This window comes from Nyctereutes procyonoides, unplaced genomic scaffold (genome assembly GCF_905146905.1).
Source record: "Nyctereutes procyonoides isolate TBG_1078 unplaced genomic scaffold, NYPRO_anot_genome, whole genome shotgun sequence".
Classification (NCBI taxonomy): domain Eukaryota; kingdom Metazoa; phylum Chordata; class Mammalia; order Carnivora; family Canidae; genus Nyctereutes; species Nyctereutes procyonoides.
Genome location: NW_026575142.1, coordinates 64,015,029 through 64,041,344, shown reverse-complemented (window position 1 = coordinate 64,041,344; position 26,316 = coordinate 64,015,029). Strand labels below are relative to the sequence as shown.

The 26,316-nt window shown below is 40.6% G+C and overlaps 1 long non-coding RNA gene across 7 annotated transcripts in view; it reads right to left on the bottom strand.

The window, feature by feature from the left end:
• Nucleotides 1-25,270, bottom strand: part of LOC129498607 (uncharacterized) — a 50,699-nt gene extending 25,429 nt beyond the window's left edge. The window contains exons 1-8 of one of the 7 annotated variants that reach the window (XR_008662157.1): nt 24,647-25,034; nt 24,451-24,558; nt 22,541-22,613; nt 21,456-21,703; nt 20,973-21,090; nt 15,172-15,448; nt 12,997-13,102; nt 10,777-12,619 (exon numbers count right to left, since the gene is read on the bottom strand). This is a non-coding gene — a long non-coding RNA (uncharacterized LOC129498607). The other 6 variants (XR_008662158.1, XR_008662153.1, XR_008662155.1 and 3 more) reach the window with 6 other exon arrangements.
• Nucleotides 25,271-26,316: the final 1,046 nt, after the last annotated feature.

The following is a 26,316-nucleotide window of genomic DNA, read 5'->3' as shown; positions in this document are numbered from 1 at the left end:
TCTTCTTCTCCTCTAGGATTTGGATGGATTCCTATCTCACATCTACATCTTTCATTTGAATTTATTTCTGTGTATGGTATAAGAAAAGCGGTCCAGTTTAATTCTTCTGCATGTTACTGTACAGTTTGCCCAACACCATTTGTTGAAGAGACAGTCTTTTTTTTCCATTGGGTATTCTTGCTTGCTTTGTCAAAGATTAATTGCCCATAGAGTTGGTGGGTTTATTTCTAGGTTTTCTATTCTGTTCCATTGATTCATGTGTCTATTTTTGTGCAGGTACCATAGTGTCTGGAAAACAATATGGATGTTCTTCACAAAGTTAAAAATAGAAATACCACACAATCCAACAATTGCACTACTAGGTATTTACCCAGAGGATACAAAAATACTGATTCAAAGGAATACATACACCTTGATGCTTATAGCAGCGTTATCAACAATAGCCAAATTACGGAAAAAGTCCAAATGTCCATCAATTAATGAGTAGATAAAGAAGCTGTAGTATACATACATCTAGATATATAGATACATACATACATACTTACAATGGAATTTTAGCCATAAAAAGAATGAAATCTTGCCATTTGCAATGACATGGATGGAGCTACAGAGTCCTATGCTAAGCTACATAAGGCAGTCGGAGAAATGCAAATACTATGTGATTTCACTTACATGTGGAATTTAAGAAACAAAACAAATTAACATAGGAGAGAAAAAAAAAACAATAGACAAACCAAGAAACTCTTAGCTCTTAATTATAGAGAATAAACTGTTGGTTACCAGGGGAGAAATGGGGGGGGGGGGAGAAATAGGTGATGGGTATTAAGAAGGGCACTTGTGATGAGCACTAGGTGTTGTATGTGGGTGATGAATCACTCAATTTAACATATGAAGCAAGTGTTGTGCTGTATGTTAACCAATTGGAATTTAAATAAAAACTTGAATAAAATCAGCACCCATGGGTGCATTAAATCCACTTTATTGAATCCAGTAATATTGAAATATTATCTACTCTGCATTTCTAAACTTTTCCATTAGAATGAAATAAGTCTTTTCCAAATCCTTGTTCAAGTCCACTTACATTGTGCCTACAATTTTCCCCTGATAGAACAGTCAAATTACTCTGTCAAAAAAGTTGTATAACCTTTCCAGAAAACAATTCAGAAGTACATGCCAAGGCTCACAAAAATGCTCTTATTTCAACCATCTCATAAAATTTCCCTTCAGAAATATGTGCCAAGGAAATAATTCAGCTTTTTGTACATAAGTCTTTTTTCTAGATTTCAGATTCTTTTATAATATTTCTATTTTTGTATTCTGTGTTATTTAGAAAGGTAAAACAGCAAGCATAGTAAAAGCAGAATTACAAGTCATGTTGCAGCACATAATGAATTGCTACACAGACTTTTAAATATTGATTTTGAAAATATACATTGACATGGGCAAAATGCTCATAACACAAGTGAAAAATAAAGATGCAAATGCATAAAGTTTGATCTAATTTCTAATTGTATATTTAATATTTATAAATGATGTGTATTATGTAATACACTAAATAACTAGACTTTCCTATGTTTCATTAGTCTGTAGATCTAATGAATATATATATTCATATACATTTTTTACTGGGTTATCCAACTTCCTATAAAGCTGTCCTCAAGTAGTTCCAAAATACTAAAAGTATTTCCAAAATATATATCTATATATTTCTGAATTCAAGTAATTTAAATACATTTCTGAAATAAATAGTTGACCCTTTAGCAACACAGATTTGAACTGCTCAGGTCCACTAAGCATGTGGATTTGTTTTCAATAAATACTGCATAGTACTGTAAATATATTTTCTTTTCCTTATGATTTTCTTAAACATTTTCTTTATTATAATAATACAGTTTATAATACATTTAACATACAAAAGACGTGTTAATTGACTTTATATCATCAGTAAGGCTTCTGGTTAACAGTGGACTATCAGTAGTTAAGTTTTAGGGGAGTCAAAAGTTATATATGGATTTTCAACTATGCAAAGAGTCAGTAACTTTAACCCCTACATTGTCCAAGGGTCATCTGTATATTCAAGTACTTATACATATTCAGGAAATTCAAGTATTTCTGAAAAAAAAATATATATATATAGAGAGAGAGTATTATCTAGCCCCCTGCAAAACTTTCCACAAGTATTTCTGAAAGTTGTATGGAAGTACACAGGAATATGCTACTTTTACCACCATGCTACACATTCACTATGTTTTCTCTAGGGCTGCCCTACTAAGCATTGCAGTCTTCTGCCAGAAACTGCCACCACTACTTTTCATCAGACACTATTCTCAAGTGACTACATAATGCTCAAAATAGAAAAAGAAAGAAAGCTTGCAAGCTTCCAACAGCTCCAATGGATAATAAGTTCTAATTCCCTAAAGTAGTCTAGGTGCCTGTTTTCAGATATTATTTTCACGATGGTTTGTTGATTGTCTGGAACCTATAGTTCAAGCTACTGAAAGCCCTAGCAAATCACTAACTCTCAAAAATGTTTTGAACTCTCAGACATTTGTTATAGGGCATGGCAGCAAGATTATGACCTCTATTTTCTTAGGATTTGTGCTTACCACCTATTTGGACACTGACCATCTTACATATTTTATGGCATCATTCAAGGAGCAACACTGAGGTTATATCACCAAGATGTTTAATCAAATGCTGGCAAGGTATTGCTAATATAATTATATTATCTATTTAAACTTACTCTTCCCATTAATTCACAACACTAATATTTTCTCCATGAACTACTGGGAGGTAGCAGGAGTCATTAAGATTTCTTAGAGCATCTTTTAAATTTTGGTAGAGCCCCATAGGCATGATGAATAACATCTTGACTATTTCTGTCTTAGCCAGTAGGATATGAAATATTATTCTGCTGTTGCATAGGTTGTGCACTGCTTGACAAAAGATAGCGTGACATCTAAGGGAGTGCCATTTATATCCTAGTCACTAGATTTGTGTAACATGTTTCATTATAAATAATAATTACAAGTTGAAATTATTATACCTTGTTTTAGGAAGTAGAATGCCTCATGTAAGGGAGTGACTTTGTCTAATTTACAGAAAGACATCGTGTGAACTTCTAGCAGCCCTAGGACTAACCATGGTCACTTATAAATTCAACTTTGAAATGCCCTAGCAAATACTTTGATAACTAAGAGAGGGTGTGTTGATATAGAATGATGTCACTAACTGAGAAAGAGAGGGAAAGGAAGAAATGGATAAGTTATACTTCACAATTGGAAATATGAGACTGGAACTCAGAAAAAAATAGGGGTTGAAATTCTAGAGGGGTGAATTTTTGAGAGTAAATGAGACCAATAAAATAGATGATGTACATGTGAACAAAAATACAAAAATATACTTGGAAATAAGGAAATCAATAACCTAGCCCCAAAGAGGCAAAAGGAGTGGAAATGTAGTCAGAAACACAAATAGAAGATGGTCAAAGTGTTAGGAGGACAGAAGAAATAAGATCACGGAAACACCAACAACAACAAAAAAAAACTCTTACAAAAAAACTCATACAAGGAATAGACATACTCCTCTTTTCCATACTGTCAAGAGGAAAGACTGGTCAAGGAGAATGAGGATTGAAAAGAGTAGATTCTATGGAGGAATTGGTGTGGGAATTAAACTGCAATAAGTTGCAGAGGGAATAGAAAGTGAACATCTAATAATAATAAATATAGATTGGATTCTTAAGAAATCTGGTTTTGAATCAAGAGAGACTATTGTTGCAAATGCAAGTTTTCACAGTGAAAAAAATGCTACAGTAGAAGTCAGCCTCCAGCACTTATTTAGTCCATTAATGAAATGCTGAAAGTGCAGATTTAGAATTAATGCTAGAGGAGAGAGATGCTGTTGCAATTCTTGCAATAAAACAAAACAAAAAATAATATATGTTAATAACCAATTACTTTTTATGAGTCTTGAACGCTGGTCACTTGGGAAGAGAGGTTTTATTTAAGGATTTTGAGTTGGCAGATAGTTTACATAAAAACTCTGATATGAACTTCCAGCAACTTCTAAGGCCTTAAGTTTATTTCTTCATTGTGTTTAATTTCACTTCTCAACAAACGACTGTGCTTTACTTTGATTTATCTCCGTCACTGGCATTAGTCCATAGTTTTCAGCTTTATTTGGAGTTGTTTAGGTATTTATGGGTATGAAAGAGGAAGAGAAAAAAAGATGTGGTAGTAAAAATGTATATAAAGAAGACAGCTCAAGGTCGGTGTAGAGAAAAGTTTCTGTGATTCAAAGACATTTATTTTTTTTAACTACCTGTATAGCCAAGGTGATCACATCTTGAAACAGTCTATGTTCTAATTTTTACTTAAAAGTAAAATGGCAGAAAAAGTAAATGGTGAAAGAGTCAGTTGCAAAGGGTCAACAGTGAAGGAAGAGTGAGAAGAAAAAGGTCAGCATTCAACTGACCAAGAAGCTAAATTCATTTTTCAGAATAGATGAGTCTCGTAAGCTCTTATCTTGCTGCTGCAATAAAATACTTCAACTGCCCAGTGGGTAAAATGAAAGGTGATGAAGGCCAGTCACCCACATTGTCATGGAGAGAAAAGTCAACCGTCAAGGGGAACTTCTTCTTGGATCTTAATGGTTTCCTAGCCACAGGAAAACCAGACTTATTTAAAGACAAAATTGAGTGTCGTAGTGTTTGGAAGACCATAAATATGAGGCATTACAAAGAAATAGAAAAAAAGAAAAGCTGGCCAAAGCAAATTGCTTAATGTCTACAAATACTGTACTGTTGTAAGGGTCTCAACCTCAAAGAATTTAATGGGCCTGAAAATGTTAACACTAATGATTGCTACAAAATATAATAGGAGATATTAAGGTAACAATTAAAAAGAATCTTCCTTATTACCCTTACCTCTCTCCTCCCATAATCCCCCCCAAACCCTCTAGGCTCAGATTCCTTCACAGAGGCATTCTACTTAATATTTAAGGAATAGATAAAACTAGTTCTGTACAAACCCTCAGAATATAAGGTAGGAGGAAATACTTCTCAACTCATTTTATAAGGCCAGAATTATCCTAATCTTAAAACCAAACACACAGATGATAAGAATAGAAAATTACACACCAATATCCTTCATGAAAATAGATGTAAGAATCTTTAACAAAACATTAGCAAATAAAAATCACCAATATATAAAAAGATAATATAGTTTGACAGCTGGCATCTATCCCAGGAATGTACAATATTAACAGACCTAAAAAGATCAGGTGATCCTGATAGATACAGAAAAAGCATTTTTAAAAATGTAAACCTAGGGGATCCCTGGGTGGCTCAGTGTGTTTAGCGCCGCCTTCAGCCCAGGGCATGGTCCTGGAGATCCGGGATCGGGTCCCACATCGGGCTCCCTGCATGGAGCCTGCTTCTCCCTCTGCCTGTGTCTCTGCCTCTGTGTGTGTGTGTGTGTCTCTCATGAACAAATAAATAAAATCTTAAAAAAAAAAGAATCCTCACCAAAGTAAAAAGCAAAGGGAAATTTCTTTATTTAACATAATATTCAATGGTGGAAAATTGTATATATATATATATATATATATATATATATATATATATATATACAATTGGTTTTTGACAAATATTTGGAAGCAACTCAATAGATAAGGAAAAATCTCCAACAAATGGTGCTGGAACAACTGGATAGCCATATGCAAAAAAATGAACCTTGATTGCTACCTCACAGCATATACAAAAATGATTGTGAAATATATCATGAACTAAAATATAAGAGCTAAAACTATCAAATTTCTAAAAGAAAACATAAGAGAAAATCCGTGTAGCATTGGTTTGGGCAAAGATTTCCTACTTAAGATTCGAAAAGCACAAACCATAAAAGACAAAAAATCTATAATTTGAACTTCATCAAAAGTTTTTAAAATGTTTGCTTTTTATTTTTTAAATATTTTTAAAATATTTTATTTACTTACTAATGAGAAACACAGAGGTGTCCCAAATGTTTGCTTTTTTTAAATAAATTAATTTTTATTGGTGTTCAATCTACCAACATACAGAATAACACTCAGTGCTCATCCCGTCAAGTGTCCCCCTCAGTGCCCGTCACCCATTCACCCCCACCCCCCGCCCTCCTCCCCCTCCACCACCCCTAGTTCATTTCCCAGAGTTAGAAGTCTTTATGTTCTGTCTCCCTTTCTGATATTTCCCACACATTTCTTCTCCCTTCCCTTATATTCCCTTTCACTATTATTCATATTCCCCAAATGAATGAGAACATACACTGTTTGTCCTTCTCCGATTGACTTACTTCACTCAGCATAATATGTTTGCTTTTTAAAAGACACTGGTGAGGGGATGCCTGAGTGGCTGAGTGGTTGAGCATCTGCCTTTGGCTCCAGGCATGATCCCAGAGCTCTGGGATTGAGTCTTGCATCAGGCTCCCTGCTAGGAGCCTGCTTCTCCTGTGCCTATGTCTCTGCCTCTCTCTGTGTGTTTCTCATGAACAGATAGATGAAATCTTTAAAAAGAAGAAAAAGAAGAAGAAGACGACGATGACAACGACAACACTGGTGGGTGGCTGTGTGGCTCAGTCAGTTAGGCATCTGACCCAGGTTTCAGCTCAGGTCATGATCTTGGGATCATGAGATGGAGCCCTGCTTCGGGCCAGTGCAGAGTCTGTTTAAGATTCTCTCTTTCTCCTTCTGCCCCTCCTCCACTCTCTCTCTCTCAAATAAATAAATAAATAAATAAATAAATAAATAAATAAAATATTTAAAAATAAAAATAAGACACTTGTACACTTCTTGTCCAGACAAGATGACATAGACTCATTTCTCACTGCTCCTCAACCATATACAGTACAACTATAAACACTGAAATAATACAAGAGGCAACCAAAGGAGAAACCTGGAAGATAGTAAGGGAAACTAGTTTGAGATCATAGTACTGGAGAATGACACAGGGAAAGGACATCTCACCTCTCTTCCTACCCAACAGAAGAAGATAATCAAGATCTGGTGTTTCCCAACTCCTAACCTAGCAATGGGAGGCATTGTAAGCCTATTCCATACCTGGATTGAAATGAAGTCTGGATGAGCCTGGCACCATTGGAGAGGAGGTTAGATCTCAGAGCCCTATTCACAATAATTGGCCAAGGAAGCACTTTTCCTCCCCTCGAGGCCTGAGACTTCCCTCCTACAACTTGGTTAGTCAGAGTAGCAGGGAGCTTCAGCAAGAAGGATCTGCCACAACAAATTGTCCAAGCCTGGAAGCTTCTTTGTCTTGCAGCCCTGAGATGCTCTCTTCCCACCAGGAGACACCAGCCTGCCCAGCCTGGGGAACCACTTTTACCCCCTCAGCACCAGCAGAGACCAGTGGAAGCCCCAGATAAACAGAAAGAACAAAATAACACCACAGAGTGTCTGAAACTTGAATTGTCATTGGAACCACAAAAGTAGCCTGTGTCCTGGATTCTAAACTAAAGCCTGCTGAAAGAAATATCTCAAAGGAAATTTTAAAAATACGGAGAGTTGAATGAAAATACAACATATCAAAAATGTAGAATGAGGCTAGACCAATGCTGAGAGGAAAATTTATTCCACTCAATGTTTACGTTAAAAATAGGAAAAGGTCTCAAGTTAATCATCTGATTTCTTACCTAAACAAACTAGAAAAACGAAAGCAAAATAAAGGCAAAAAGATGGAAATATTAAAGCATGACTAGAAATCAATAGAATTGGTAAAAGGAAATGGGTAGAGAAAACTCAACGAAACAAAGCCTAGTTCTTTTAAAAAATTCAATAAAATTGATAAACTTCTAGCAAGTCTGACAAGAATCAAAGGAGAGAATACAAATCACAGTCTCCATCTAAAGAATGAAACAAGCATATCCATGACAGGTCTTAAAGCTATTACAAAGCATAATAAGGGAATACTGCAAGCAACTCCTCTATTCAAATATTCATATATTCATTAAAAGAAATGGACCAATTGTTCAAAACTCACAAACTACCAAAACTTAACCTAGATGAAATAGCTTAATTCATTTTTTAATTATTAAGTTAATGTATTAGTAATTAAAAGACTCTCAAGAAAAAAAAAAATCTCCAGGCTCAGATACTTTTACTAGAGAATCCTACTAAACATTTAAAGATTTTTTTTTCATTTAAAGAATTAATACCAATTTTACACAGTTTCTTCCTGAATAGAGAACAGGAAACATTTCCCAGCCTATTTTATGGGGTCGATATTACCCTGATACCAAAACCAGACAAAGAGAGTATAAAAAAAAGAAAACTACTATGAACTTCAATGAAAAAGAAATCCTCACCAAAAAAATCAGCAAACCCAAATACAGTAATGTATGAAAAAGAATCATACACCATGACTAAATGAAATTTATTTCAGATATTCAAGCCTGGTTCACTATTCAAATTCCAATAGATGAAATTCATACCAATAGTAAGTATCCTTACTTACTATCCTTCCTTAATCGTCAAATTATAGATAAAGGAGAATTGTCTCAACCTGATTAAAAGCATCTACAAAAAATCTACAGCTAGGGGCACCTTGGTGGCTCAGTCAGTTGAGCTTCGTTCTCTTGATTTCAGCTCAGGTCATGATCTCACCATCATGAGATCAAGTCCCATGCTGGGCTCCGCACTGGGTGGGAAGTCGGCTTGAGATTCTCTCTCCCTCTCTGAAAATTGCAAAATGCTGATGACAGAAGTCAAAGACCTAAATAAATAATATCCTGTGTTCATGAATTGGAAGTCTCAGTATAGGTATAGTTTCAGTTCTCCTCAAATTGATCTGTAGATCTCATGCGATTCCTATTAAGATACTAGCACATTTTTCTGTAGACGTAGACAAGCTTATTCCAAAACTTATAAGGAAATGCACCCAGGTGCCCTGGCAGGATAACCTTTTCAACAATTAAGCATCCATAGGCAAAAGAAAAAAAAATCTCAAACTGAGCCACATAACTATACGAAAATTAACTCAAAATGGATCATTGATTTAAATGTAAAACATAAAACTATAAAACCTCTAGAAAATAGGGTCAAAATGGATCATTGATTTAAATGTAAAACATAAAACTATAAAACTTCTAGAAAATAGGGATGCCTTGGGTGGCTCAGTCGGTTAAGTGTCTGCCTTTGGCTCAAGTCATGATCCCAAAGTTGTGGGATCGAGTCCCACATTGGGCTCCCTGCTCCCGAGGGAGCCTGCTTCTCCCTCTGCCTGCCATTCCTCCTGCTTGTGCTCTCTCTCTCTCTCTCTGACAAATAAATAAATAAAATCTTTAAAAAAATCTTTTATAGGTGATCCCTGGGTGGCGCAGTGGTTTGGCACCTGCCTTTGGCCCAGGGCGCGATCCTGGAGACCCGGGATCGAATCCCACATCGGGCTCCCGGTGCATGGAGCCTGCTTCTCCCTCTGCCTGTGTCTCTGCCTCTCTCTCTCTCTCTCTCTCTCTGTGACTATCATAAATAAACAAAAAAATTAAAAAAAAAGATTAAAAAAATCTTTTATAAAATAAAGAGAAAATCTTTGGGCTCTAGCATGAGGCAAAGAGTTCTTAGGCTTGACATCAAGAACATAATCCATAAAAGGGAAAATCCATAAATTAAACCTCAACAAAACTAAAAACTTCTGCTTTCCGAAGGACTGTGTGAAGAGAGAGAAAAGACAAGCTACACCACAGGAAAAACGTTTTGCCCATCACTTATCTCACAGGTGCCTGGTATCTAGAATACATAAAAAAACTACAAAACTTAGCAATGAACCAATAACCCAACTAGAAAATGAGCAAATGGCATGAACAGACATTTTATTGAAGAGAATGTACAGATGACAATTAACACCCGAAAAGGTGTTCAACATCCCTAGGTCCCGGGAAAGTACCAATTAAAACTCTGATATCACTATGCACCCAGCAGGATGACAGAAATAAAACAGCGACAAAAACGCAGGCTGGTGAGAACGTGGAGAGAGCGCATCACCCCTGCACTGCTGGCAAGAATGTAAAGTGGTGCCCCCATTCTGGAAGGCAGCTTGACAGCTTCCCATAAGGCAAAACATGCAATCACCCTAAGACTCAGCAGTTCCGCTGTTGGCGTTTCTCCTAAAGAAATGAAAACTGTATCAACACAAAAATCTGCACACGAATGTTCATATCAGCTTTACTCCTTTTCTATTTTTAAGATCTCATTTATTTATTCATGAGAGACACAGAGAGAGAGGCAGAGACACAGGCAGAGGGAGAAGGAGGTTCCCTGCAGGGAGCCTGACGCAGGACTTGATCCTGGGACCCCAGGGTCACGCCCTGAGCTGAAGGCAGACGCTCAACCCCTGAGCCACCCAGGTGGCCCCATATCAGCTTTACTCCTAATCACCACAAACTGAAAGCAACTCAGGTGTCCTTCAATGAGTGACTGGTTCAAGTAACTACAGTACAAGCAGATTGTGTAAAAAAACTTCAGCATTTAAAAGAAGCAAAACTATTGATACATAACAATCTTTAGAGAATTATGATGAGTGGAAAAAAAAATCCCAAAAGTTTCCCTACTGTATCAGAAAGGGAGACAGAACATGAGAGACTCCTAACTCTGGGAAACGAACTAGGGGTGGGGGAAAGGGAGGAGGGTGGAGGGTGGGGGTGACTGGGTGGTGGGCGCTGAGGGGGGCACTTGACGGGATGAGCACTGGGTGTTATTCTGTATGTTGACAAACTGAACACCAATAAAAAATAAATGCATTAAAAAAAAAAGTTTCCCTACCGTATGGATCTATTTAGGTAACGTTTGAAATGACAAACTTTAATGATTGTCAGGGGCCAGGCGGGGTGGGTAAGGGCGGGGGTGTCCGTGGATATGGTTTTAAAAGAGCCACACCTGGAGTCTCTGCGGTGACCGCAGTGCTCTGACTGCTGGTGGACACCCGAAGCTAGACACATGTAGAGCTGAACATTACAGAGTCAAGCCACACACACACACACACACACACGGAAATACGTACAAAAAATAAAAATAAGAGAAAGGAGAAAAGGGTGAGGAGACAGATTTCAAGTTCGAGTTTGGAATAAAGTTTGGAGTTGGGCCATCTCTGCAGGTTAAACGAGAGAGAGAGAGAAAATGCTGGGGAAGGAAAACAGAAAAGCAAGTCACGGAGAGTGAGACGATATTTATGGAGCACGTAGGCGATAAGAGACGTATCTAAACTATATCTCAAGGTATGATTTAATACCGGGCGACGATAAACTCCGTAATATATATTTTAAAGCTTTCTGTTTAAAACTGCCTGAATTTCGGACCAAAACATCAGAAAACGGCTATGAGAGATGCTAGAGACTGAAATAGTCTTCCGATTGCAATGCACTTACACAAACTCTCTAGCATAACAGATAAGATCTTTTACCACCTGGCCTCAGTTTACCCCGTTGGTCCTACCTGCCTTTGCTGTCCAACATGCGGACCGTGATTTAGCCTCACAGGGATATTTGAACATAAGCAGCCCTTCCGTGCTTCTAGAACATGGGGCAGAAGAAGCCCAAGGGACATCTGGAGACTCTGAGGTCAAAGGGACCCGTGACTCAGTTCCTAGGTAAAACCCAGGGAAGCATCAAGACGCCGGCACGGAAGTGAAGGTTCCATGTGCCTAATCACACAGCGCAGTCGAGAGCCTTCTAGAAGCAGCAGAAGGTCTGGGAAGGCAATGGACTGGCTGAGACAGAGGCAGACGTGGAGAAACCCTGAGAGGGGAACGAGAGCAGATTCAGCGATGACCTGTGGGCCGAGGCCAAAGGGCAGACAGAAACCAGGGCAGGTCAGCACAGAGCCCTGCCCGGGGACACCTGTCACCAGCTAACGCCCAGCCCTCAGGCCTAACCAGGCATGAGTGTAGGGGCGCTCAAGGGGCTGAGATGACTCTTCATCACCGAACAAAGTGGAGGGTTTGTGGGGTTTTTAAAGATTTTATTTGTTTACTCCCGAGAGACACACAGAGAGAGGCAGAGACACAGGCAGAGGGAGAAGCGGGCTCCCTGCGGGGAGCCCATGGGGGACTCGATCCCAGGACCCGGGGATCACCACCTGAGCCCCAGGCAGATGCTCAACCACTGAGCCCCCCAGGCGTCCCCAGAATGGAGGCTTAATCTAGACATTAATCCTGTAACAGGAAAGCAAGCTTAGAATTCTTGGTTATTAGCTGTGTAGACTCAACTACAAATAATTCCTATAACTTAGAGCTTCCTAACGTTCTCAGTGCACAGCAAGTCCTCGATGGGTGCTTATCGTGAGAATGAATAAAAGGCATAATAATGATTTTAAGCCATCCCTCAGTTCTGATATCCTGGCATTTATTTTATTTTATTTTTTTTCCCCAAAAACCTCCAGGTCCCCACCAGGTGGCGTCCAGCATCTGGAATTCTTCACTTCCCGGGTTGCTCCCGGATTTTTCTCCCCTGTGATCCGTGCTCCCTTGTTCACAGTTGGCAGAGATGTTTCCGACTATTTCACTAGAGACTTAAACTTGCTCTTCTCATGCAAAAATGCTGGGCTTTCCCCTCCAATCTTTCCCAGCTTGCTTCTGCAACTGCAGAGGGAGGAAAAAAGAAAAAGAAAAAGAAAAAAGAACTATCTAGTTGCAGCTCACCTAAGCACCAGAGCAGCTGCTGAGAACAGGTCCATGGCACTTTCTCGAACATGTTCTTCGGACACAGACTTTAGGGCATTGTCCTCCCTTCTGCATACGTCTCTCGGGCCCATCTCAGTTTTGTGCTCTCCGCCCCCATTACTTCCTGAGAAGTAACATTCTACTTTGACTGTATTTAGTATTTTAAAGCTTTCTGTTTAAAACTGTTGGCATTCTGGACAAAAACATCAGAACACGGCTACGAGAGATGCTAGAGCAGCTTAGAAAACCTTCCTTGGGAAACAAAGCTTCTCAAAAAAAAAAAAAAAAAGACTTACATTTTTTGAACATCGAAAAATATCCCTTTCTGAGAAATAAAACAAAGGCAGATCTCAGTTACTTGAAGATGAGTAAGTCAGGGACTTGAAGATGCGGAGAAGGATCCTGGAAAGAGGAGAGTGAGAGACGAGAGCCTGCACAGGTTTCCTTTCCTGGCCTCTACTTGGGAGACACTAAATGGTTGTCCGTGAACCTCGTGGACTGTCACTGTTCCTGGGGCTCCTGGGCTCTTTCTAGGCATCATCCCAGGCAGATCAATCACCCCAGATTCCAGTACCTGCAGGCTGTTCCTGGGTGACTGCCAGTCATCCTTCTAGAATAGCTCTTACTCACCAGCTACAGACAACCGACTGCCCACCTCCACCTCCCGGGGAACTAAAATTCCCCAAGCCCAGCACTGGACCCTGCCACTACCACCACTGCCCCCTTGTCCTTGGTGGACAACGACACTGCCACCCACTCAAGACAGGGACATGGGAATTCATTGCCAATGTGCCTTCTCCCTGCCTTCTACCTAATCGGTCACCTGGCCCTGGCATGGGGATCTACTCTGCAGTGCCCACTCCCATCCTTTCCACTCGAGTCCTAATGTCCTCATCTTGGTTTAAGCCCTGATCTCTTCTACTCTGAGTAATGCTGCAAGCTCTAAACGCACTTCCCTGCCTCACCACCCTCCACTCCTCACCCACGGCCTCCAGACTGGTCCCAACACAGGTGTGATGGTGCAACCAACTCCTAGAAGTCCAAACATCATCCACCCCTCCTCCTGACCTGAACCCTGCATTCCAATCTTCTGGACTACTGACGTCCACCAAGGGGCCCCCTTCCTCCATGCCCCATGCTTTAATTAGTGCTCAGGCTACATCCCCTCTCCACAATGTCCTTTATCTCCTCCCTCCTTCATCTAGAAAACTCCTTATCATTCTCCGAGACCCAGATCATCCCCCCAGTTGACCATTCTTTTCTTGTCCTGTGTTGGTACCTTGTATATAAACCAATCCGAGTGCCATTGTCCTCTCATGCCAACACTATGAGTTCCCTAACAGCTCCTTATTTTTGTGTTTAGTGATGAGCATGGTGCCTGGCCCTACTCAGGGCTCTGAATACCTTGAACAGTGAATAAATGAAGAGGCAGGATATTAAAGATCAAAATTTACTGACTGCTTAATGAGACAAGCACTTTGCGAAAACTTTGGAAGCTTTATCTCATCGAATTCAACAGTCCAAACAGTCCAAGGTTCTGTAATTACTCGGTTTGGCAGCTGATAAATTTCAGGAAGTTAAGAAATACATGCAAAATCAATACATGCAAATTAAGGGCTCAATTCTTTGTTTAGTTTGCCTCGCCAGAACTGAATCTCGCCAGAAATACTATTCTGACACCCAAAACAATTTTTTTAAGAGGAAGGTCATGGCTTCTGTAAGCTAACCACTTCACTTGAGAGCTTGACCCTGATTCTAGAAAAAAGGCAAGAGTGACTTTTAAGCCTGGCTTGTGAACATTTAGTGAGGGGATCTCACTAATACCCTTGGGCATTGCCAGGAAGCAGCATGGTTTCTCTAGAAATAAGCAATTCCCAACCAGCTTCCTTCTGTTCTGGGAGGCAGGATTCCTTGAACCTAAATCTAGGGAAGTAGAGTAGGTACGTGGGGATGTGTGTGACTCACCCCCATCCTCCCCAGCCCTGCACCATGGCACAGCAGCCATGCTACTTTGGATGTTGAAGCCAACTTTAGGGGTGTGTACTGTCTAAACTAGACGAAACTAGTGTTTCTCCAAGTACTGGTCTATAGGATTATCTGCATGCCTGATAAAAATTCGTTTCTTGGGGCGCCTGAGGCTGGCTCAGTTGGAGGAGCATGTGACTGTTGATCTCAGGGTCATGAGTTCAAGCCCCATGTTGGGTGCAGACATCGCTTAAATAAATAAAACTTAAAAAAAACTAATTTCTTATTTCGGTGCTTAGAGATTCTGAGTCAGTAAGTCCAGGTGCCCAGGAATCTTCTCCCAGAGGAACTGACAAAGGTAGGCGAGAACTACACTTTAGAAACGTGTCTCGAAACCAACCACGAGAACACAACCCCTTGCTGGGACCCTCAGTTTAAGCCAATCAGAATCTGGTTTTATCCTGGAAATGGTTTCTGGTCTAGGCCTAAGTGCTAGGGTGACTCACCTCCGTGTTTGCTCCAGATTTGCTTGGTTTTGGTGCTGCAAGCCCACATCCCAGGACACTCCTCACTCCCAAGCAACTCGGGATTATTGGTCACTTCAGAGGTGATCTAGGAGGTTGTCCAACTGGAAAAATACTCTTCTATTCACACTTTCTTCCCTTCTCACCCTCCTCTGGGCACAAACAAGGCAGCATGTTGTCCCCCACTGCTGTTGGCAGCCATCTTACAACCGCAAGGGAAGCTGGCCCGAGGACAACACACGGGAGAAGCTAGAACAAACTACAAACAGCAGAACAGAGTTGCAGGCCTGGTGGTACATGCCCGGGGCCCTCCCTACCTCTGTGCGCTAATAAAGGTCCTTATTGTTTATTCCAGGTTGATTTAGAGTTCCACCCTTGCGTGCAAAAACATTCTAACCAATGCAGTTTGGCAAATCGAGGTGTTCGGAAGCACTATGACAAAGTCGCTTTCAGACAAAATGAAGACGTGGGCTGAGAAACAGGATAGCAGGGCAAATCCGTCACTTTCCAATGTGACTCCTAAGTTCTTCCGGGTTCTGTTTTACCGGAAGTTATGGGGGAAAACGTATGAAAACCTGAAGGAATATGTCAAATATTCTATGAAAGCTGGCATAAGGACCTAAAGGTAACAAGATGAAATTTAATACCAATAAATGTGAAGCCCTACATCTAGGCCCAAAACAGTCATGACTTTCACAAGTGCAAGATGGGGAAACATGGCTTAAGAGCCACACGAGTGAAAGATTTAAGGATTTTGGTTGACTGTAAACTCAATACAAGCCAACGGTGTGATGTGGTTGCCAAAAATGCTAATGCTATTGTAGGCCGCCTTACTAGAAGTGTAACAAAGATCTCCCTCAGGCCACACCAGCCATAATAACCTTTTACAAAACAGGATTTTTCTACTTTTATAACCACCTGCGTTCTCCTGTTTAGCCCATGGAAATTCTAGACGACCTCCCCCACCATCTCTTTCTGAGAATCTTTTGGAATCTTATTGTGAGCCTGTCCCTCTACTTTCTTTTAGAAACTATTTCCACCATGGATGAAGCTAGCTGGCTGGCTGCTTTTTTACATTTTCATACTCAAGCTACTAAATAAACACTAAAGAAAATAGATGATAGCACTACAAAGTCACCACCGTTACTGCCAGCTAGACCCCTCCATACTATTCAACAGCCTTTCATTATCCCAAGACAGGGCTCTGTCCTCTTGCTCATTACCTTTCCCTCCTTTTCTCGAGACCCACACCTCCCTTCTCTCTGTGGACCTAACCTCTTTCTTCATGAAAATATAATCTGAATTAACATAGAGCCCTTGCCTTCATCTCTCTCAGGACCCCGGCTACCTGATTTTCTGGACATCCCCATGGGGTTTCCACCCCAAACTGAGAGATATTGAGACCTGTGGAAGCCAACAAGCATCTCCAACTGGGCATCCTTGGAGGACCTCCATGTTTTTCATGAATCCCTTTGGTTCCAATACCTCTGTCATTGCAGAATAAACAACCAAAGTGCCAGGGTCCTCTAGGTTACAGGCACAGCTGTGTTCCAACCAAACTGTTACCTGGTGCCAGCTAGTGCTTCCCTATCTCAAGAAAAACCGATCCTTCAGCTTTTGCTGGTGGAATCCCTTCAGAGAGGCTGGAAGTTAATGTATCTTTTCTTTTTTACCATCCCACCTTCATTGCCACTGATCCCACACTCACCTTGGGCAACCAAAACCTTCTTCATCATTTCACCAAATGATAGAGCTTTCCCAGAAACTGGCTTATATAACTGATCATGTCACAGGGTCTATTTCTCAAATTTCTGCATCATGCCTAGGCATGCCTCCGCCCCTAGCCGCAAACACAACTTAGGCCCAAGGTGAATCTCTTCCACCTGGTAAACTAGGAGCTAATGAATAAGAAGTCAAATTCCTGGCCAAGCACATCTGAGCCTCTCCTCCCTGCTCTTCCAACTCCTAAGGAGGCGTCTCTCCCTATCTTCACCACTGTTCTGTGCCTGACACCTCCCACCTGTTCAGAGCCCATTTCTCTCCAGAACCTTCATCCTCTTGGGGGATAGGGAGGGATTTTTCTCTTTGTGCATATATGCATACTCGAGTCTTGCCAATGCCCCTAAGAAATAATAGAACAAGATTTTGTTTTTAAATTTCTTGACCCAGTGGCATAAACTAATAAAAATGTGCCCTGGAGTAGAATCTAATGTAAATCCTCCTCCATAAATAAGCTCATATCTCTCTTTTTCCTTTGAGTATTAAAAGTAGAATTGGCTATGCAACAGCAATCTTTTTTTTTTTTAAGGGTTTGATGTGAGGAGTATAGTAAAGTGAACAGAGATAGAAGCCAACCGCATATTTTCCATCTTCTCCTCATCCTTCTACAGTATTGGAGTGGGATTACAAAAGACAAGAATATAGGGTCTTCCAGCCTAAGTGCTCTCGGACTGCAGCACGGGGTGGGCTCTCAGCTGGCCAAGATTGGCCAGCCCTTTCTGTCTGTTCCAGGGGGGCTCAGCATGGACGGAACCTTGTCCTCTTTCATTCCAGCTCCTGGGCCTCCCCAGAAGGGCCACACTCATCCCAGCAGGCCCCCAATTCACAGCTTCTCTACTGTCAGTTGGTTTTGCCAATGTTGCCACGGTGCGGCCCTCATCAGCTTCCCAATGCCCTCACCTCTTCTCTCCTCAGCCAATTTCACATTCCACCCCCTGCCCTGTTCCATGGGAATCTCCATCACTGAGGTTCCCCAATGACCACATTGTTGCAAATTCAATTAACATTCTCCAAGCCCTTTCTTACTTGAATTCTCTACAATATCTGTTGCTGGGTTTTATTGGTCTTCTCTTGAACATTTTCTTCCTTACTTCCCATGAAATCACTGGGTTTAGTCATTCTTTCTGCCCCAGGCCATTTAGTCTCAGTGTCCCTAGTTGTCATCTCTTATTTCCTCAAGTATTAGTGCTCCCCAAGACTCTGGTCTTTTCCCTTTCCTCTTGTATCTTTGTCCCACTTTTGAGTGATTCAACCCCCCTCCATGATCTCAATTAGCCCCTACAGATTGCCAACTTCCAAAGCCATACCTTTAGTGCCCATCTCTCTTCTGAGGTCCTAACCCAGCCCCCTACCCCAAATAAACATTGGATATCCAGTAAGAGACTTCAAACCCAACATGATAAAAATTGAACTCCAAATAACACTCACCCACCCCTACTCTAGGCCTTCTTCCCCTGTGATCTTTATCTCTGTTAATGATACTATGTTCACATACCTGAGGGCATCTGGAAATTCTCCCTTTCCCTTACTGACCCCCATTTCTTCTATGGGATAAAACCCTATGCCTTCTCTAAAGGCCTAGTGTCTACTGATCTAGTTCAGGTTTTTATTATTGTCTGGGTGGTGGCAACACCCCCCCCCCAAGGGTCTCCTTCACCTCAGTCTCACTCCCTTCCTACTGCTTGTCTATTCTCCTATTTCCAGATAACTGTTTTTTCTAATTATATGATAATCTCATCTCCTTGCTTAAGATTCTTCAGTAGTGCCTTCTCACAGACTTCAAGACAAATGCCAAATTCCTTACCATGAACTATAAGGCCATTATTATCTGCTCCTGCTTTGCTTTCTAGGCTCTTTACCAGTACCCTCCAACTCAGTCCTCAGGCTATAACTACAGGAGTTATAGCCTCAGTCCCATGAGAATATTCTGCAGCAGGAAAGAATATATATATATATATATATATATATATATATATATATATATCAATAAAAAGCAGAGAACAAAGCCTTCCTTCCCTTAAAAACCATCAGTTTAATTCCAAACATCATTGTTCATTGTGTGGTCCCTGAAGGCAGTGGAGGAATTTTTGTTCATATTTTTATCTCTAATGTTTAGCATGGTGCCTGGCTTATTGCAATGTTTCATAAATGCCATGGAAGCCAAAACCAAACAAAGGGGGATAGAAATGAGAGAAAATAAAAGGAAATGGTGCAAGAGAAAGAAAGAAAAAAGAAAAAGAAACTGAGAGAGAATAAAAAAGAAAGAAAGAAAGAAAGGAAAGGAAGAGGGGAGGGAGAACGACAGTGGGAGCAGAGGAAAGGCAGGAAGGAAGGAAGGAAGGAAGGAAGGAAGGAAGGAAGGAAGGAAGGAGGGAGGGAAGGGCTGTCTTTAATTGCACTATTTTATATTGTTTCAAACCACATTCTGCTCTTGGCCTGTCTCTGTCTTACAAAAACATGTGGCACCCAAAACTTACCACATAATTTTTTAATTTAAAAAAAAACTAATAAAAGAATTTTTGTTTGAGAAATAGAATATTTGTCCTAAAGCATCAAAGAATCTTGTTGGAAAGCAAGCATCTAAGCATCTGCAGACAGCTGAGGATTTTTTGAAGAAAAGGAGAAATGTTAGGAATTGAACAGAATTATTAACTTTGTGTCTCATTAATGTTTAATCCTAGGTATATCTTAAGAAAACAGAAGAGAGAATATTAAAGTTCCCCTGTCCTTTAATTGAATATTCTAAGTATCCTAGACTCTCGACTTAGATAAAATCAGGAGCCTGGAGTAATAACTGTCCCAAGATTAAATAACATTAAATCCCTTTCTTCCTGTTTTATCTATGCTGACACCGTGCTCTAACCCTTTCCCTTTGTCTTAAGTGCTATCCCTCTCTCCCAGCAAATATGTGAGACCTAGGATATCCCGGATAATGTCCCCATGGGGTGAGGCTGGTCATGGGGGAGGGTATTTGTGCTAAGGTAGCTAAGAAAAATCCCCCCACTGCTAAAAACACTGTCATAAGATGCCACAGCTCATACAAAGATCGGAGGGACTGCCCAGGACAAGTTCACAAATCCAAGGTGAAAAGCCTTGGAATCAAGATAAAGTGTACTCTCTCTTCCAATAGCAGTCATATAATTTGGGAGCTCATGAACTGATGTTAAGAGGAAAAATATTACATTTTGAACCTTTAAAGCCTTGGCCAGAAATGCATACTTTTGAGGGATTTGATTTGCTGCATTGCCTATCTCTAGTCAATGAGGAAGAAATAGAGCGATGAAATGTCATGAATGGCTGCATGTACTGGTGTGGTGGAAGGAGGCTTCCGGTTGCATGTAAGACAGCCAGTGACTGGAGTTGAGGAGAGGAAGGGTTGGCAGGAGCCAGGGTGTCTTCCCTGGATGGACAGGATTTTGGACTTGACTCTGTACAGGCAACTCGAAAGCATTCATTGGGGATCCCTGGGTGGCCCGGTGGTTTAGCACCTGCCTTCACGCCCAGGGTGTGATCCTGGAGTCCCGGGATCGAGTCCCACACAGGGCTCCCTACATGGAGCCTGCTTCTCTGCCTGTGTCTCTGCCTCTGTGTGTGTGTGTGTCTCTCATGAATAAATAAAAAAAAATCTTAAAAAAAAAAAAGAAACCATTCATTGAAAGGGTTAAGCTCAATAGTGAAACAGATCTGGTTTTAGGAAGGGGACATGGGCAGCAGATAGAATAAAGACCGGGAGAACAGTTAGGATGTTTTGGCAAAAATCCAGAGTAGATATTCTAGAGTCCAAATTCAGGCAGCATGAAGGAACAGTTTGGTGGTGAAAAGACCAATGAGAGAAAGGGAAAAACTAGATAAGAGGAATGGTAATGGTAGTAGGAGATCTTTCTTCCCTAACTCCAACCAGGTGGTCTAATTTCACTTAGCTTCCCCGAAACCTAACAAGCTTACAGGGTAGGACTTCTTTTACGGGCTCTACAGATCCAGCCATTTAAAGCAGAGCTTCTTACCAGTGTCATCTGTCAGCATCACCCACGGAGCTTTCTAGCATTTAATGCTTCCCGGGTACTGCGCCACGCTCTTCTCGTTGCCAATTCTGTTGGGTGCTCTTGGTCAACAAAATCACTGCTTTGAGATGAAACCACACTGTCAAGCACACGCTCCAGACATTAAAAAGATAAACTTGCCTTAACTCTTCAAAGGCCTCGCTAAACCACGCATTTTTAAAATGTCCAACATAAAAATGAGCAGCATATTTTCCTGCTCAAATATTTGAAATGTACTCCTTGTTTTATGGCTATTCATAGTGTTCCACTGACTGCTTATGACATGTTTTCTTGGGGATATAATTAAAAGGAGAATTTGCAAAGAATAATGAAAAACATAAACTTGTCAGATGAATAAAACGATTTCAGATAAAATAGCGTACTGGTTCCGTCACCCTCCCATCTGACGTCCATCAGAATTACAGCTGGTAGATGCTGAACACTCACCTTCTGGAGTCTGTCTCTCAAATTCTTAGTAAAATTAGAGAAGGAGCTGGAAACTGAATTGCGTTTAGCTTCTTCAGGTACTAATGTGAGTAGCCCATAGGCCATGCTTTGGGAAACCTTCTTTTGCACTTGGTTACTAGCGCCTCCAGCCAAATGTTTCTGACCTCTGTGTCATCGACATCGATTTTTCATTCCCTCCTCCCTGAATCCAGCTGTCCTAATCCATTTGGAAATCATGCGCATCAAAACTGCAAAGGAAAATCTTTTGATGTTTTATTTATTTTGGGGAGAAAATTGTGACCTCAAATACCATGGGTAGGGCTACAGAAAATTAATTATGACCTCAAATACCGTGAGTAGGGCTGCAGACTATGAGACGCCAGGAGGCCCCTCTCTCAGGCTGCTATGTAGCTAACTTCCCTGACTGTGGGCTGGCTCTGGCCCCGGCATGGAGGGATTTGCACAAAGAGCCCTCCATGCTCACGGAGGTTACAAGAATATGGCATTTATCATCAGATTTAGTTCAGGTTCTAACAGATAACAAGGTTAAGATTAATGCAGAGTGGCTCTCAAGTCTGGAGCAGAAGGCTAGGTCAGGAACCAGAAGAAACAGTCCGAAGATACAGACAATTAAGAGGGAAACATGAGAGTTACACTGGTGTTAAGTGAACACTAGGATCACCTGCAGAATTTAACAGCAACAACAGCAACAACAAAATAATAATACTAGTGCCCAGGTGCCAGGTGCACTACATCAGTAACTCCGGAAGTGGACCCAAGGATAGGTAGTCTCAAAGTGCTCCAGGTGATTCTACGTGAAGCCAACGTTGAGATCCACTCCTCTAAATACCTCCTTTCTCTGAATAGCCTGTTGCCCTGACTGATGACATTCATTGACCCAACTGCAAATGAAAAGGCTCAAATTCCAGTACCTTTGGTCACTTACTGGTCTTTCAAGACACAGCTCCAATATCATGCTTGCAATGATGTCTTTCCTGATCCCCACTCCAATCTCTTTCTTCCTGTGTGCTGATAGCTGCGTAGATATGGTGTCATCACGGCACCTGTTAACTCTATGCACTTACCTGTCTCCTTCACTGGGATCCCCAAGGGCATGACTCATATGGTTTCATATCCTGGTCCCACTTGGCATATTGTCTGGAAGGTAACAGACCCTCAATAAAAGTTTATTGAATTCTTAAGAACCCAGTAAATACTTATTTATTCTTAAATACATATTTAACCACTATGTAGCTCATTTTCTTTCTTTTTTTAAAAATATTTATTTATTTATGTATGTATGTATGTATTTATTTATTTATTTATTTATTTATTTATTTATTTATGATAGACATAGAGAGAGAGAGGCAGAGACACAGGAGGAGGGAAAAGCAGGCTCCACGCTGGGAGCCCGATGTGGGACTCGATCCTGGGACTCGAGGATCGCGCCCTGGGCCAAAGGCAGGCACCAAACCGCTGATTCACCCAGGGATCCCTATGTAGCTCATTTTCAACATCTATTAAAGTAAAAAATCAGGGCACCTGGATGGCTCAGTCGGTTAAGTGTCTGCCTTCGGTCGGTTCAGGTCATGATCTCAGGGTCCTGGGAGGGAGCCCCCCACCTCGGTCTCCCTACTCAGTGGAGAGTCTGCTTCTCCTTTTCCCTCTGCTGCTTCCTCTGCTTGTGTTCTCTTTCCGTCAAATAAATAAATAAAATCCAAAAAAAAAAAAAGATTGAACTGTGTTGTCTCTAAATTTTAATTCCTTTGAGACCTAAAACTCAGTGATTTTTTTCTCTTTGTATCACATAAAATATATACATATGATTCCAGAAATAATGCATTAGGCTTGGACTCCTTTGCATTTCCCAAACTTTCATATGTACTCTACCTGCCTAGCATCTTGTTAAAATGCAAATTATAATTGGACAGGTCTGTGGTGAGGCCTGAGGTTCTGTACTTCGACTAAGCTCTCAAGTTGTTGTATCTGGTGAGCGATGACACTTTGGGTAGCATAATTTTAGGGGATAGAGGCAGATCCTAGTCTTCCCTGAGTTCCCATCATGCATTATAAGGCAGAGAAGGTAATCCTTAGCACCAGACTGCCTGGGTCAGATCCTGGCCCTGACACTCCCATTAAGACCATGAGTCATCCTAACATATTTGTGCCTCAACTTCTTCATCAGTAGCAGAGGGATAACAATAGAGTTTTTGGGTGAAATTAGTGAGTTAATTCATGTGCAATCCTTACAATGGTGCCTCACATGTAATAAGCCAATACATATTAACACTATATATATATATAATATATATAACACTATATATATTATATATTCTATATAATATAATATTAATATATATATTAAGAAGAACTGAAAACTTCTTTTCAGTTAATTAGTTTCAGAAGGGATCAGTTCTATTTGTCAGGAGCACTGATTTTTCTTTTTTTTAAATCTTGAAAACAGTAAAGAGAAGATATTTTTTCTTCCTTTGAAAAGCAAATACTAGATCCATAGGCAAAGAAAAGATCAAAAGAGAGAAAAAAATTCAGCTCGCCACTCTTCAGTCCCATCATTCTCTGCTTTCTCATCCCTGTCCCATTGCAACATTGAAAATACAGAATGTTACCGTGTCAGAAAAAGTGACTTGCAAGGATTAAAACCCACTTCTGGCCAGAAGATACAAACGGACACTCGGTACAGCGTAACTATCAGCACAAAATCACACTATTCTTTTAATAATAAGGTTCAAAGCTTATTTCCTGACACTAAGATAGCAGTTCTTCAGCAAGACAATTGGGTTTTCAAAGAGGAGTGTCAAAGTTTTGGGGAGTCGTCAAAATGCAAGAAGGAATCGCCCCAACCTGAAACACTCTCAGAGCAAGCATAGGGCTCAGTTCCAAAGAAGGAAGAGAAGCATCAGAGAGTAGAAGAAAACAACAAAAACAAACAAACTGGCAAACAGAAAATCTGACATTATTAGGAGCCTTGTGTTACCTTAAATAGGAGAAGGAGAGGGGCGCCTGGCCGCATCAGTCTGAAGAGCGTGCAACTCTTGATCTCAGGGTCGTGAGTTCGAGCCCCGCGATGGGTGTAGAGAATTATCTAAACAAATAAATGTTTATAAAAAGAAAGGGAAAAGGGGATAAGGAAAAAAAAAAGAGGTTCAAAACAATCATTATTGAGTCCTTACTATGTGCCAATGGCTTCAAATATATTCAAGTTGTAACCGTCCCGTAACACTCCCTGCGGAAGGCATGTTGAAGCTCACTTTACAGTTGAGGAACCTGAGAGGAGGGTCGTCCTTGTCAGACTCTGATTTGGCAGAGCTGGGATCCGAATCTCCTGCCAGTGTACATTCTGTTACTAGTTAGTCCCGTCTCCTGAAACAGACTTCGAAAGAGCCTCCAGATCTGAGCTTTCTCAAGTTAAAATCAAGCTTAAGGTCACATAATAACTAACAAGCCAGGGCAAAGCGAAGCAGGAATGAATATATAAAACAGCTGAAATTGTGCCAAAGACACATTCCCCCTCTTAGTTTTATGGAGAGGGTAAGTCCTGGGACGTGACCAAGGTAGTCGACCTCCTTACCTGCCAGCCTTGTAGGCTTGATGCCAGCCAGGTGTGCAACGTCCCTTCTTTTGTTTTAAGGCATGTTTGGAGAAGAATGTCTGCCCTGCAGAGCAATTCAAGGTGAAAACTCAACCAATAGCTTGAATTCCGCCCCTGGCCTCATCCTGTACTAGAACAGAGGTTGCTGGAGTTGCCAACACTGCTCTCATGAGTGTAAATTCCATCGGGCCACTGAGCTCCTGTTAGGTGAAGGAGGTTCACCCAGTGGGAAAATTGAATCCAGGGCCTTGAAAGAAGGTTGATGTAACACTCAGAGTTTAGTGAATCTAAAGTTGGATCTATTTACTTACTCATGTCTGAGCAGAACAGAATAGGCTGAGCAGAACGCCTGGCCTGTGGGTTTAATCTCTATCTCTTTAGGCCATGAGACCCTTTGCATATCCCGACTTATGTAATTCACTGATTACATTTCCTACTTTTAATGTTGAACCTAACACGTTCCTCTTGGTTTGGCTACAAGGAAGAAAAAGAACTTTACCTCTAGTTAAAATTTTCAGAAAATCTAGTTTTCACACTTGGAAAAGTCCAATTATTTCTTATTCAGTTAGAAGTCCCTGTGTTAGAAGAAAGAAAATCACTGATAATGATACTCTTAAGAGAACCAAATAACTCAACAGTGTTTCATCATTTGGGGTTTTCCTAAACAGAAAACTATTGAAACCTTTTTACTTTAACTTTATGCTTTCCACAGTATATATGAATAGAATAAAAGGAAAACATAGTCCTATTCGTTAATTAGTATGTTAGGAATTTTCAAAATGCTGTGAAGAAGTACTTAAAATGGAAAATGACTGCAAATTCCAAGGTATTTTTTTTAACATGGCCTAAGAATAAGGTATTTTTGATAAACAGATTATTGTCTATACTGTATATGAATTAAATACTTCTAAAGAATTAGAATTTTCTGAACACTGAGGTGACTTAGAAAATATGATTTAATCTTTCTTTGGTGATCAGAAGATATTTTAAAACTTTTTTTTAAAAGATTTTTTATTTATTTCTCTAAGAGAGAGAGAGAAAGCAGGAGCAGAGGAGAGGAACAGAGGGTGAGGGAGAAGCAGATTTTCTGCTAAGCGGAGATCCTGACCCAGAGCTCTATCCCAGGACCCTGAGATCATGACCCAAGCTGAGGGCAGACGCTTAACTGACAGCCATCCGGGAGCCCCAGTATTCTAAAATTTTATGCATTTTCAAGGTCACCGAAATAAACACCAATTAACACAATTTAAC